The sequence below is a fragment of the Balaenoptera physalus genome (assembly GCF_965194825.1).
Source record: "Balaenoptera physalus genome assembly, chromosome: 4".
NCBI lineage: Eukaryota > Metazoa > Chordata > Mammalia > Artiodactyla > Balaenopteridae > Balaenoptera > Balaenoptera physalus.
Genome location: NC_138891.1, coordinates 92,556,143 through 92,572,502, shown reverse-complemented (window position 1 = coordinate 92,572,502; position 16,360 = coordinate 92,556,143). Strand labels below are relative to the sequence as shown.

At 33.6% G+C, this 16,360-nt stretch overlaps 1 protein-coding gene across 1 annotated transcript in view; it reads right to left on the bottom strand.

Annotated features, from left to right (window-relative positions):
* LOC309660121 (uncharacterized protein) overlaps positions 1-16,360 on the bottom strand; it is a 1,229,325-nt gene that overhangs the window by 641,230 nt on the left and 571,735 nt on the right. The window lies entirely within an intron of this gene.

Here is a 16,360-nt window from a genome sequence, read left to right as displayed (position 1 = left end):
ACCCTAATGACAGAATGCCTGGATCACAGCGACACTGTCTGTGTCACACTGCCTGGGGTCTTCAATTCCAACAGCCTCAGGGAGGAAAGTAATGGAGAACTCAGCTCAGCAAGAGTTTCCCTGCTAAAAGTGTACTAAAATTCCCTATTTAAAAAAAGGCAGAATTAAAGATACAGCTAAGGAAGACCACTCTGGGTGCCTAAAGGGCCCTCCTTCCTCTTCAGGCTTGGATTGAGCCACCTCTTCAGACAAAAAGAATCTCCCTCATATCTCCTTCAGGGAAGTCCTAGGAACTTCTAGAATCTAAGCACATCCCAGTTAACCATTCAACTTATGAGAAAATGATCAAGTCACTTCACCCTCTTGACTTATAGTTGCCCTTTTATATAATGAAGAATTCTCTTTCAGTCCAAAAGTCTGTGATGATAGCTTTAAAATGGCAGTTAAGAATTAAATTATTCTTACTTTCAATTTGATGTTTTTATATTTGGAGTGAATGCATCTATTCTGCTGAAGAGAACTGAGCATCTCTGACTTCAGGTGCTCTGCATGAGCATTTTACGGATCAGTGGCTCCCAAACCTTTCCCAATCCAACATACTAAGTCATGAAGCACATTCTTGTTAGTAACAGTCCTCACCATAGTATTGACCACTTATGGGTTGGGACGGTTGGGTATCAAATGCAGAGGGGGATATATGTGGATGAATACTCCTCAGGTAATTCTGATCTGTCCTTCTCACACCATGTTGAGAATCACTATTATAGATTGAATTTACCTAAAGGAACATATAGGCTAGGAAAAATACCAAAAAGAAAGAACTTTCAAGTGGCCAGAACAGTCCCTGACTGGCAGAATTAGAACTAAATCTACGCCAGGGTACAGCCTGAATGTGCCTTCTCAAAGTCGTTACATAGCATCTGGTACAGCAGAAGACTAATATAATAATTAACCAAAGAAAGGAGAATGTGGATGAGAAAGACTTTGATTTTTAAACTGATTTTTGTGTTTTTTAAATTTATTACAAAGTTAATAACGCTTGATTTAACAAATCAAGTAAGACAGCAATGTGTAAAGAAAAACTTGGTACCCTCCCGCATACTTCTCTTCAGTCTAGTCACTGCAAGAAATATTTTGATGTGGGATGTATAGACCAGATCATTCTCTATATGTACAAATATATAGATTTGGCTTTGACAAAAATAGGATAATATCCCAATATATTTACTTCAACTTTTTTTTGTGATTGCAAATATCATGACTTTATTTTCAGATTTATATATAGTTAGATAGAGACTGAGATACAGAGCTAGAGACAGAGAGGTAGAGAGAGATAAGAAAAACAAAAAGAGAAAGTATGAAATATATTATTTAGTAAACCATTCCCTACTTAATATTCAGGCTTCTGCAGCTTTTTTGACATAAAAAACCACTTAAAAGAAATAGCTTTTTACATATATCCTAAATCCTTATATATCTTACTTTTAGTTTTATGGTTTAGAGTCCCAAAAGTGGTGTTGCTGGGTTACAGAGTACGATAGTTTAAACTTTAATTTAAATGCTGATAGAATTCTTTCCAAAAAATTGTATGCTGACTTGCAGTCTCACTGGTATTACATGAGAGGAGCCATTTTCCTGCATCCTCCAGCAATGGATGCAATGATTTTTCCTAGTTTTTGCTTACCTTAAAAGTGACATGGCAACAGCACTGTTGCCTACTTGTGATTTTAATTAGTCATTTGCATTCAATTTTCTCTGGATTACCTGTTGTTCTCATTTTTATGTTAAGTAGCTTATTCTTTTCTAATTTGTGGGAATTTTTAATATACAGCTGGCCTTCTTTATCCCCATGTTCTGTATCCATGGATTCAACCAACCATGGATCAAAATATTCAAAAAAAAACAAAGAAATTCCACAAAGTTCCAAAAAGCAAAACTTGAATTTGCCACACACTGGCAACTATTTATAAAGGATTTACATTGTATTTACAATTATTTACATACTATTTATATAATACCTTGTATTAGGTATTATAAGTAATTTAGAATTGATTTAAAGAATACAGAAATAAGAGACTTGGTCATCTGCAAATTTTGGTTATCTGAGGGGGTTTTGGAACCAAAACCCAGTGAATACCGAAGGACAACTATATTGACTATACTTCCCATTTGCCTAAATTAATTACACATACTTATTTTAAGAACTGATTTTTTAGAAACTCTAAACAATAAAGCTTTCTTTATCTCTACTTGTAATTCACTGTCCTGATATTTTTCCTTAATTTTATTGAAGATCATCTTTGTATGCAAATAAGCATTCATATAAGTCTTACTACTCATAATCTCACCACCTATAAATTATGAGGAGCTTATTATCTACTATGTGCATGTGCAAGTTTATAACATAAGTTTGAACAAAAAATTGATTTTTTCTTCTTAATGTGCGAATGTAACATGTTAAAAATAGTTCCGAAGTACTAACATCATATCTAAGAAAAAAATTAATGAATGATTCATCTTCAGGTAGTTTATCTTCCATAGCTATTCAATCAGAAGGATATTCAAAAAAGGGTACTTTCCTTTCCTTTCCGATTATTATTCTATTTTAATGCTCAATTTCAATTCAAGTTTTATCCCTCCCTCCCTCCCCATTCTTCCTTCCTTCCTTCTCTCACTCACTTCCTCTTTCCTTTCCTTTCTTCTTTTAAGTATTATACTATTTTAAATAAATAGAACAATAATTTAAAATTCTATTTAAACTTCAGTTTCTTTTTTTTTCTTCATTTTTTGTCTTTCATTTTATAAATCAGGTCATAAACATCCCTTGAAAAGGAAAAGTAGCACAGAATATATATTCTTCTATCCTCTTAGAAAAAAAGCATTCAAAAGATGGGTAAGTGACAAAGACTTTAAACGACCTTAAACACATTTGGGACACATAGATCAACTTGATGGAACATCATTTCATTGTTTTCAAAATGTATGAGCTAAAGCAGGAGGTATTATTTCAGAGAAAAGGGAAAAAAAGATTAATGAGAGCAAGAACAATGATGAATTACATGCAAGAGCAATGATGAATTACATGTGCCTATGATAAAATCTGTTAGCAAAGAAGTCTAGAGCCTATCAATCTAATGAAGAAACATTAAAAAAGAATTCAAGAAAAAAAAAAAGAATTCAAGGACCTGCTTTAAAAACATGAATTTTTCAAATTTTATTCCACAGAATTTATTTTATTTTAGATTCTTATCATTTTTACCTTACCAGAAGTTAAATTATGAAATATTGGATACTCCTTCCCTTGACACATTTTGATGGCCTTGATAGAGGAATGATATTTATTATTGTATTACTCCAAAAAAGGAGAGATTTTTCACAGGAAGATTTCCATAAGATTCTCAGTTTTTATCATTACAGCAGAGACCCTAAAAATGTCATTACCATGGAACCAGATACTTAAAATAGCAGACCAAAAGAAACAGAATGATACCTTAATTAAGGGTCAGGATATGGATCTACAGAAAAGTAGAGTATCCTCTATATTACTGGCCATCACAGCAAGGATGACCAAACTATAAAATGACATATCTATAGAGAAGGTAAATTGGGCAATTAGCATTGCCGTATTTACCATCCAACACATTTAAAAGAATTTAATATCACTTGTAAAATTTTGCAGACAATTAGACAAGGGTTGTGATCCTCTATTAGCTATAATGATGCTTATCATTATTGTTTACATTGATTGAGCATTTATCTGCCTAGCACATAATGAATATATGAGATTTCCAACCTTTTCTCTACCAAGGCCACTGAAAAGAATTCTGACTCCGTGCATTTTACAGGGAGGAGGGGCCTAGTGGAATTGACAAGACCTCCACATTCCAACACCATCTTGGGCTCACAGGACGATGCGATCTACATCTTTGGACTGGTCTACTGACAGAAGGCTGTAATCCCTGATTAATTGTACTCCATAAACTTGCAATGACTGTTACCATGCAGAGGTAATGGGTACTCTGCATTTTAATAAAGATAAGAGTAATCCTCAGGAGTCTGCCTCAGTGTCATTAATGCTGTTGCATAACTTGGGATCATGAAATACAGAATGAAAAAGAAGAGAGGAGCATAGAGAAAAAAGAAGACCCATTTGAATTCTCTTGAAATTGCACCTGCTCTTTCACTCAGTATCAGTACAAGTATATCCCAAGCAGTGGATACAGAAAAACCTGAAATATTCAATGCTGGATGGTGAGACCTTTTGAAGGACTAGGTCAATAGTTTCAAGGATTTCCTGACCTACAATAAACAGCTAACTGCATTGCTAGAAAGGACAGGCAAGGTGATAATGACTTTCCTGAAAAGCCTTGGGGAAAAATTGAGATTCACAAAGATATTTGTTAATGAAGAGTTAGAAGACTGTACTATACTATAACATCATAGATATAGATATCTATATACGTCTATATTTATATCAATATCTATATCTATATTGCATCTATCCTATACATCCTATCTATCATGTATCTACATATCTGTCTATCTAAGTATCTACCTACCTATCTAGATTCTATTCACCTAGATAGATGATGATAGATAGATGATAGAATGTATGGGTAATTTAAATCCTACACTCCCTTCTAATTTGGCCCCATATAGAAAGTGACAACATTGTATATTTCTTAAATTTAGCCCCTACTCACTATCTTTATGAGGTTGATAAGTTGAGTATGACGAAGACAGATGACACACCTTATCATAAGCTGCTTTGGAAAGCATATAACCTAAGAGGCAATGCCATAGACATAAAATTATTAAACTGTTCTCTGCAAGTGATAGGGCTCCTTCTATAATTCTAATATGTATTTGGATTTATCTCAGCTTAAGGGACCGTTTTCAGACTCAAAGATGATTCTTGATTTTCCTTTCCATACTGGCTTTTATCTTAACTTATAGTTTTAACTCAGCTTCCCCTAATGTTAATATCTTTTATAAACCATAGTACAATTATCAAATCAGGAAATTAACACTGATGCAATACTATTAACTAAACACACATCTTATTCAAATTTCACTAATTTGTCACTAAACTCCTTTTTTTCCATTCTAGTATTTAACCCAGGATTCCACATTGTATTTACTTGTGTCTCCCTAGTGTCCCCAAGTCTCACAGTTCCTGTCTTTCATGACCTTGACACTTTTGAAGAGTACTGGCTTGTTATTTTATTTAACTTGGACTTGTCTGTTTTCTCACGATTAGAGTGAGGTTATGTATGTTGGCAAAAATACCACAAAAGTGGTAAAGCCTTCTCAGTGCATTCTATCAGGAGATATATGATGTAGATGATGTTGATGCAGGTTAAACTTTGTCACTTGGTTAAGGTGATTTTTACCACGTCTCCACTGTAAAGTTACATTATACGTTATAATTATGTTATAAATTCTATCATTATTGTTTTCCTTTTGCTCAAAATGTTCCAGCTTTGGCAATTGAGAGTTCCTTTCAAAACATCTTCAACCGCTTTCAACACTTCCTTATTTTCTGGCACCACAAGAAAATATTAATAACTAGAGTATAGTACTGAAATGGTTTATTTTTCTTTAGTCTTGAGTCAAAACACTTCTTTCCAATTTCTTCTAGATTAGTTCATCTCTTCCCAATTCTGTTTGGTGTGGTTGTATGTCATGGATGACCTAAAATTAAGTCTCAATATTATGTGCTGTCTTGACATCTGGTAAAATCAGGATGGCTCAAATAGCCTAATGACAAGTTTCCCTCCTCACTCTGTGCCCTAACCCAGTGACCTCCTTATCACGGGAGCAGGTGCAGTTCCTGCTTATACCTGAGGTTTCAGTTCCCTGCCAGGCAGAGGAATTATTCAAACAAGCCAATCACATCCTCCCATGGGAACCAGGGACTCTATATGGATTTGTTTACCTTTCCTAAGTTTTATGGTATTGGGTTGTTTGTTAAAGTTTCCTATTTCACCAACGTCCAGATATTTTAGCAGATTTTGTTTGTCTGGTAGGGGGGAAAGGGCTGATGAGTTCCCTTTTATTCATAGTATCCTGCATTTCCCACTTCTGCTTTTTTCCCCCTTCACCACCCAATGGCTAAAATGTATTTCTCCCTTTTTGTATTCCTTCTTCTGCCCCAGAAGCTATACCTTTTAAAGATACCCCTCTAATTTATAAATATTTTGTGGTCCCTTCCCTATGGTTCACGCTCCTAACTGCCCAGAGCTTTTTCAGTAATTTCAGACTTAGAATGGTCTAGTCTTTCATACAATAATTTTAGATCAACTTTAGGTCCCTTCTCTCATTTTCTTTTTCTGTCTTCCCTGTAGTTTTTCATGGTTTACCTTTGCTCACCAAAAAGCCTAGAAGCAGGGCAGGGATGTGTCAGAGTGTGTTAGGTCATACACTAGGATTGGTGATCTTTTTCTCTTTATTCATAGTTGTTTTGAAGTTTCAGCATTCTCTGTCTTCAAGTTAATCTGCAGGGATGATTTTTGTTAGCTTTTTTTTCCTCTTCTTGTATTTTTTGGTATTATTATTGGGAGACAGATAGCTAGGTATCTGTAATTGCCTTCAGTCCTCAATCATGTTTTATAACATTTCTAAAGTTACATAATTTTTTATAATTAATGTTTCCTGTGCCAACAATTTAATATTCCTATCTCTGTCTAACTCATTTGGTTGGGGGGTAATTCCTGCTAATAAAGATTTTCCAGAGAAATTGATTCGGAAACTGCTTAGTGTAGATATGCCTACAGAAAAAAAAAGTAGTGATACCCTTGACAGTCAATCTAACCAGTTCTTTTTGTAAAACTTAAATATTAATCCTGTCTGACACCGTTTGGAGATGAGAAAAAGGCTAAACAAGTACCGACTAAACAGAATGTCTTCGTATGCATCCATTACTTCTAGTTGTGTGCTTCTTAATATTCTGTTTCATGAAGCACACAGAAATGAATATTAGAAATAAGGATCCATGACTGTCACTGACATGTAGGAAAAGATAACGTGTTAACCCACGTGAGCTTGCAGTAGAATAGTTTCAGGTCAGTAATTGTTTGTTTCTTGAAATCAAGGAGTCTGGTGAGTTTGACAGATTTCCCATTTTTACATATATTCAGCTCCCAGCTTGCAGTGGCACTAGTGAGAAGCTGCATTTCCTTTGTTTGCAGTAGAAGAGACTGATAAGGCCTCACTTCTCTTTGACCTTTTGCCATGGAAGTCTGCTCTGATTTCAACTTGCCACGCAGTAAATGTATGCGTCAGTTAACAAGGATGCAAATTTTTAAATGCATATTTCAGCCTTAATCCATCAACCTCACTGGGAATACAATTCAGCTTGCATTCCCTCCTGAAAATGATTTACAAAAATGATTTACGTGCTTCACATATTTGTACATCTGACATCATGCAAAGTATGGAACAATTTACAGATGTGCAAAATGTTCCATAAAAAGCCTAAAATGCTGTTAACAATCTGGTTGAAAAGGAACCGAGATGGGAGAGATTTATCAAAACTGAAGATTGATGAAAGAAGTCAAGAATCAAGAACTATCCAAATTATGTCATGTTACTAGCTTCTGCTTACAAGTAGCTAATGGAAAAGGGTTAGGTGAGGATTGGAAACAATTGGGTATTATTAATAGGTGACCAACAAAAAATTGTCATTTTAAAATCATTGTACATTTGATTATTTTATCAAAATTATCTAATTTCTAGATTCCAGCTAAATCAATGGCACATTTAGAGAAATATTTCTGCAATATTTTAGGTAATACAATTGCTCCTACGTATCACACTTCAAGACACTAAGATGAAACATAGAATCAATTTAGTCAAAGACCAACCAGCCACTAATCACTAGACTATGTGAAACAGTACAAAAAGAAAAAAAAAATGACTTTCTTAGTCGATTCAAAGAGGAGTTCACATTTTAAGTACTGGGAGCAGTTAAAATCTCTGAAAGACCAGGGCATCCAAATGACCAATATATCTGTAAGTTGATACACTAAAGCTCTTAAAAGTGTCATAACAAACAACTTGTCATCTTAAGAATATTTTATGAGGCAGCTGGATTCTGGAGGAATTGTAGGAAGTTATAGCTCAGGCTCAGGAAATGTCTTTTCTGTTCTCACACTAAGCTTTGGAGGCCAGATCAACATTGCTGAGTTGGGATAACACTAAAATGGGCAGTTTATCCATACTCCTCAAGAAAAGTCCAGTAACATGAAAATTTTCAGTTAATAGAGAAGCATCTCTCTGAATTATTTTTCCAGTTTTTCTTGGTATTTTAATAGATGGTTTGGATCTATTTTGTTTTCTTTTCTCTAAGAACTCTTTCATTTCAAGGTAAGATGATAGCTACTTATTTGTAAAGAGAATTTCATTTCAACTTATTTGTTACCAAACATATGGACTAAAACAGAGGACTAAAGCTAATACTTTTGTTTGCAAGCTTGCTTAGGAAGAATTATATTTTTCACCTTACAGCCTCCCCCATCACTCTCTTTGTGTTTTAAGTGTATGTATTCTCATAAAAATGACGCTTATTTTATTATTTTTATATACTGAATTTCTCAGCTATAATCTCCTTCAGTCTACCTTTGAATGCCCAGGTTCTAATTCAGTATTTAGGATATAGGAGACAATAGCTATATATTGAATTCATGAACTTCTGAGAATTATGTTCTTTCTTTGGTCATATACAATCAAAAAAATACCATTCCTTACTATAACAATGTGAACCATTTTTGAACTTATATAAACAGAGAGTAGAAAAGTGCCAGAAGCTGGGGGGGTGGTTGTTGGGGAAGTAGGGAGAGGTTGGTAAAAGGGTACACACTTTCAGTTATAAAATGAATAAGGTTCAAGCACCTAATGTATAACATGGTGACTATAGTTGATAACACTGTATTGAATAACTGAAATTTCCTAAGAGAGTAGAATTTAAATGTTCTTAAAATAAATTGATAGATAGACACATAAGTGAGGTGATGGATATGTTTAACTCGATGGAGGGGAATCTTTCACAATGTATACATATATGAAATCATCACATTGCACCAATTAAATATCTTCTTTGTCAATTATACCTCAAAAAAGCTGGAAAAAATTTCAAGTGGCACATTTTTAATGAAAATCTTATGTTCCTTTTTCTATACAATATTTTAATACATTTATTTATACCCTGTTTACATTTAGAATAAGGCAAGATATGATTTTAGTGAAAAATAATAATGCCGCCTGCTTCTGTAATGCCTTGGTAGTTACCAGAAATCAATAGAGATTGAAAAAACAGAAACCTAAAAAAATGTTTAAAGCTAACAAACCAAAATATTTAATAAGTGTGTTAAGATTGGCATCACCAACACTTACCAATCTCTGAATGCTGAATATTTTGCATAATGTTTAGTCCTAAATATAAGAAATGTAATCTTCAGTATATGGGCCTTATATGCTTTTTGATAAATATAATGTTAACTTTTGTCATGTCTTTACAGTATTGTAAATGTTAATTTTACTTTCAATTTTCAATTGTTCATTGCCTAACTACAGAAATACATTTTTTTAAATATTGATTTGTATTGTGTAACATTCCTTAACACTTACTAGTTCTATGAGCTTTTTTAATAAATTCCTTATGTTTTTCACATACACAATCAATTCATAATAAAAGCAAAATAAAAGCAATTTTATTTGTCCTTTTTAATTTGTGTGCCTCTTATTCTTGCCTTATTGCACTGGCTAGGACCCCACCCCCCCAGTATAATGCTGAACATCTACATTGACTTTTTCTTGATTTTAGGGTGCATAGTGGGTGAAATAGTGTTCCTCCAAAATTCAAATCCACCTGGGACCTCAGATTATGACATCATTTAGAAATAGGATCTTTGCCTATGTAATAAAGTAAGAATCAAGATGAGATAGAGTGAATTAAGGTGGACCCTGAATCCAATGACAGTATCCTTATAGGAGACGGAAAATTACACACAGAGACACACACACAGGAAGCAAGCATGTAAAGATGGAGGCAGAGATAGGAGTTAGGATACCACAATCCAAGGAATATCAAGGGCTACCAGAAGCTGAAAGAGGCAAGAAAGGTTTCTTCCTAGAAACGTCAGAGGGAGCAAGGCCTTGCTGACATGTTGATTATAGGCTCTGACTTTCAGAACTATGAGAGAATAAATTTCTATTGTTGTAAGCCACCAAGTTTATACTAATATATTACAGCAGCCTTAGGAAATGAATGCAGGATGGAACCATTTTGTCTTTCACCATTAAGTATTATGTGTGCTATTGAGTCTTCATAAGTGTAGGACCTGGATTTTAAAAGGTAATAAGACTGGGAAGAGGCAAAAAAGTCTTGGGTCCAATTGGGGTCAGAGATATTGCACAGAAGGGCATGCTCAGATGAATTAGCCAGGACAAAAAGACAACCTGCAGAAAGTTAATGGCAGCATTTTCCAGTCTTGGTCTCAGTTCCAGAAAAACAGAAAGAATTTTTAAAAGCATATGTCTCCTCCAACATAGAATAGACAAAACAATCTTGAAAAACACAAAGTTGGAGGATTTACATTCTTGATTTCAAAACTTAGTACAAAGCTACAGCAATCAAAACAAGGTGGTGCTGACACTAGGATTGACACATAGAACAATGCCACAAGGATTAGAATTGAGAGTCCAGAAATAAAGTCACACATTTACGTTCAATTCGTTTTCCACAAGGATGCCAAGACCATTCAATGGGGAATGAATAGTCTTTTCAACAAATGGTGCTGGGACAAGTGAATATCAACATACTAAAGAATGAATTTGGAATCCTACTTCATACTATGTATAAAAATTAACTCAAAATGGATCAAAGGCCTAGATGTAATAGTTAAATCTATAAACTCTTAGAAGGAAATATAGGTGAAAACCTGCCTTAATTAGATGATAGTCTTATAACACAAAAAGTACAAACAACAGAAGAAAAAATAGATAAATTAGACTTCATCAAAATTAAAATCTTTTGTGTGTCAAAGGGCATGATCAAGGAAGTGAAAAGACACAGAATGAAAGAAAGTATTTGCAAACTATCTGATAAAGGTCTAATATCCAAAATGTATAAATAAGTCTTACAATCCACAACAAAGAGACAGATAACTAAAAATTGATTAAAGGACTTAAATAGACATTTCCCCAAAGAAGATATACTACAAATAACCAAAAAGCACATGAAAAGATGCTTAACATTATTAGTAACTAGGAAAAAAACAAATCAAAACCACAATGAGATATGACTTCATACCCACTAGGATGGCTATTAAGGAAAAAACAAAACAAAAATATAACAAATAGTAGTGATGACATAGACAAATTGGAATTCTCATACATTGCTGGTGGAAATGTATAATGGTGCAGCCATTGTGGAAAATCATTTGGCAGTTCTTCAGAAAGTTGAATGTAAAATAACCATATGAACCAGCAATTCCACTCCTAGTTTTATACCCAAGAGAATTGAAAACATCTATTCAAAAGAAGTTGTACATGCATGTTCACAGCAGCATTAATTCACAATACTCAAAAAGTGGAAATAACTCAAAGGTCCATCAGCTGATTAGTGGATAAACAAATGTGGTATTTCCATGCAATAGAATGATATTTCATAAAAAGAATGAAGTACTGTTATGTGCTACAACACAGATGAACATTGAAAATATTACTGTAAATTAAAGAAGGTGGAGACAAAAGGCCAAATATTGTACAGTTCCATTTATATTAAATATCTAGAATAGGCAAATCAATAGAGAGAGAAAGTTGATTAGTGGTTGCCAGGGGATGGGAGGAGGCAAGAATTGGGACTAACTGCTAATAAGGACAGAGTTTCTTTTTGGGGTGATAGAAATGTTCTGAGAATAGACAGTGATGATGCATGCATAATATAATGAGTATACTAAAATCACTGACATATTAAAAACAAGTACATGTCTTCTTTGGAAATTTCTAATAATAAAATTTTATGTGTTTGGGGTTAGAAATTATACTACCTGTATCTCACCCCCCCAAAAAAATAAAACTTTAATTTACATAATGGGGGTAGTATTTGACTTATTCTTGGACAGATGAAAATTGCAAATTCTATGTGTAAGTATTGGTTTTCACAAGAAAAACCAAAAACATAAAGCTGAAAATGACATAAAAGGTATAAAGATGTCTCTATTAATAGATTATATAATTCCTTTCATACCTGAAGAATTCTTACTACAGAAAAACTTGCTAGAATTAATAAGTGAATAAAACAAAGTAACAGAATACAGGATAATATAAAAATAAATAATATTCTTATTATGTTAGAGATAAACATTTGCAAAATAAAATTAAATTACATGTACCACTTATGATAACCACAAAACATAAAATTATTAGAAAAATAAAGTTAATAAACAATGTACAAGATCACTCCACTAGATTAGTGAAGCCCTCATGGTATATTGAAGCCCATTTACTGGCTTTCCCAGCTTCATGCTCAGTCATATCACACCAGTAACTACTAGAAATGAGTTATAGGATTATTTATCACACAGAAATTGGCAAATGCTACACATGAGAGCTGTATATTCTAGAGAGCATGTATTGAATATTTATCAGCATAGCTAGGGAGACTACTTAAATAAATGAAGAGATATTCAATGTTCATGGATTAGAAGATTCAAAATAGGTTAATCATCAATAAGTTGATTTACAGATTTCATGCCCATTCAAATCTAAATTCAAGCAAGCTTTTTTGGCAGAAAATGACAAAATTGTTTTTAAAAATGTAGATAAAAATATAAAAGACCTAGAATAACCACAACAGAATTATAAAAGAAGAATAAAATTGAAAGACTTCTAAGGGCACATAATACATTAATCATTGAGAAATTTGCCTTTATAAAATAAAGAATACTCTGCTTTTCAAAAGACAATTGTTAATAAATGAAAAGACAAGCAAAAGTACTGTTTAAAAATACGTAATACATACATCTAAGAGAAGAGTAATATCAGGACATGAAAAGAACACTGATAATACAATGATGAAAGGACAAGCAATGCAATAAAAATAGGTAAATGATTTCAACAGGCACTTATCAAATAAAACAATGGTAAATGCACAAAAAAGGTATTTAATGTTATTAGATTTCAGAGAACCATAAATTAAAATCACAATGAAATAAAATATTAAATTACTAGAATATCTAAAATAAAAAGTGGTGACGATATAAGCATCATAGTAAGGTAGCAATACTGAAACTCTCAGAGATTATTTATGGGAGTGTATAATAGTATAAACACAAGAAAATTTCTCATACACTTAAGTAATTACCTTACCTCTGACCCCATGATTCCACCCAAATAGAAATACTATTATTTACCAAATAGAAATACTAGTATCATCACAAAAATATGTCTCATGACATATTAAAACACAGGTGAACATGACACCAAAACATTGGAAGAAACATCTAAAGATGAAAGTAGCACAGAAGCAAAAAGAAAAAATAAAATAAATGAAAATGAGGTGAAGAAAAGATTAGAAGATCCAACACAGATCTAAGGAGAAAGAAGCCATATTAGAAGAAATAGTGGCTAAGAATATTTCAAAAGTGATGAAAAACACCAATGATCAGATTCAAGATTTCCACCAGACAACATGGTGAAAATGCACAAGACCAAAAGCAAGGTCAAGATTTAGAAGCAATCACAGGAAATTGCAGTTTGACAGTCACTTAACTTTTTAATATCAACAACAGCAGCAAAAATGAGAAATGGTATCTCAATGTGAAGAGAGAAGAGAAAATATATTATTTTTATAACTTTTTTAGGCAAAATTGGAGTTTTTACCACCAGAAAATTTTCACTAAGAGACATTTCTATAGGAAGTACTTTAGGAAAAAGATTTCAGAAGGCAAGTGTAAGATTCAAGAATGCATAATGATGAACAAAAATCACAATATTTGTTTGGTTAAATCTTAAACATTAACAATATAAAACAATAATATATAATTTGTGGGGCAAAACAAAGTCAGCGGGGAGGGGGAAGGGTAAGCTGGGACAAAGTGAGAGAGTGGCATGGACATATATACACTACCAAACGTAAAATAGATAGCTAGTGGGAAGCAGTCACATAGCACAGGGAGATCAGCTCGGTGCTTTGTGACCACCTAGAGGGGTGGGATAGGGAGGGTGGGAGGGAGGGAGATGCAAGAGGGAAGAGATATGGGGACATATGTATATGTATAACTGATTCACTTTGTTATAAAGCAGAAACTGACACACCATTGTAAAGCAATTATACTCTAATAAAGGTGTTAAAAAAAAAAAACAAAGTCAGCAAAGAACATTTGACTAAAATAGCATGTGAATTGGGATGAATTAAATGAAGTTAAAACACTCTTAGATGTTTGTTTAGTTCAGGAAGAATGTAATGATAATAATTAATTTTAGATTTTATTGTATTTAACATTTAATGTATATCAAAATTTCTAGAATAACCACTAAAAGATTATAAATGTTACTAGAACAATACTAGAATAATATACTAAAAAAATGTGTACAGCTTCCAAATCAATAATGGGAAAATGGCCAAAATTTACAAAATTGACCACGAACTGGATTTTTTCAGTCATAATAAAAGATTTGATATGTTAAAAATTATATACTCATAGAAAGGAGCTAAACCTAAAATGCTCATTTTAGGAAAGAAAAAAGGCTGAAAGTAAATGACTTAAGCATTCACCTTAAGAAGCTGGAAAAAGAATCAGACTATATCCAAATATGGCAGCAGGAAGAAAAACAAAGAGCAAATATCCGTGAAATTAAACACAATGGTATGCAAGAATAAAATGAGGGGTTGAATGTGGTTGCTCTGGACTGAAAGCTGATGGGGGAGACCCAATAACCCAAGAAAGTGCTGAGGCCGATCCTGCTGTGTGCCAACCCTAGCTTACCTTCCACACCTGTACGGGTCACTGCTTCCTCATATCTGAACTGGTGAGAAACAGGACCCACAGAATGGGTGACAGAAGGAAAGAAAGAGAGAACAAACAGAACAGAAGATGATTTTCAGTGCCTCTGCAACCTGAAATAAAGGAGTAGTAGATGCCAGCTGGCACTGTGCTTTTTGCATTTACTTGGAAAAACAAACCAACTGCTCCACCGAAGACCTTGCACTGGCTCTTACTAGGGCATCGTGCATTGCCCATCTTTAACCAGGCTTTCAGCTGTGGGCTCTCAGCCGTTACTAACTGCTTGAAATATTTATAGTTTTACAGTGGTGTTTTATGATGTATATGCTCCCACAGGCCTTGGTGAGTAGCATGGCTTATGAATTTATTGAATTTTTGAAACAGATTTATATATTTCCTTTTGGCTATGCTTTATTGGATGCTTGCTCCTAAATCGACACATAGAAGATGGTGCCCTGTCTGGAGGGTAACTTGCCGATCTCTACGGGCTAACGAGCGAAGTGAGAAACAGCAAAACATTTCAAGCTGAATGGAAATTCATCTTTGGATAAGCACACAACTGAGAAGACGAATGCTGAATGCTTGCTTACGACTAGGGTGTGCTTTTAAAAGAGACACTGGCTTAACGCCACTTTGTAAACAGAGTTGGTAACTCACAACTTATGCCCAACATGGAAAAAGAATTCATATTGTGGAATATACTATGCAAAATGCAGGCCTGACAATGGGTAGCACATTATTATATTGTAAGGCACCCTAAAAGTTTGAATCAACATAGAAATTGATAAAATAGTTTTCTGGAACACTGGTTTACAACCCCACATACTACAAAAAAACTCTCATACATGTGTGTACATATATGTATATATCCATATATATTTGTATATGTATTCATATATATTTAATATAGATATATACATGTGTTTCAAGTTAATAAGGAATAGGCCATCTTTTCTATTTTTGATTAATTAAAGCCCTTATTATAGTTGATGTTTCTCTTCTCATAATAGAATTATTTCTACGTCATTTGAAATTTAAAGGTTACACTTTCTTCTACAACTTGGATAACTGGGACAGGAAACAGGGATTTTTTTTCTTGGATCTTCTTTTAGTCAGGCATTTGATTATTACTTCCTTCTAAGAAAAAAATGTTCCAGAGAATAGAAGTAATTACATATATTTGGTCTGAGGTCTTTGAAAGTATATCTGACATAGGCTCTTCTATGATCACAATTCAGACTGAATTCACTGGAATGACAACAGCACAGCTAAATGGTTTGTAACTCAGTTATCCATCATGCAAGAATCTCAGAAGCACTGGGTTTAAAAAATCCTTCTGGCTTCTTTCTGAT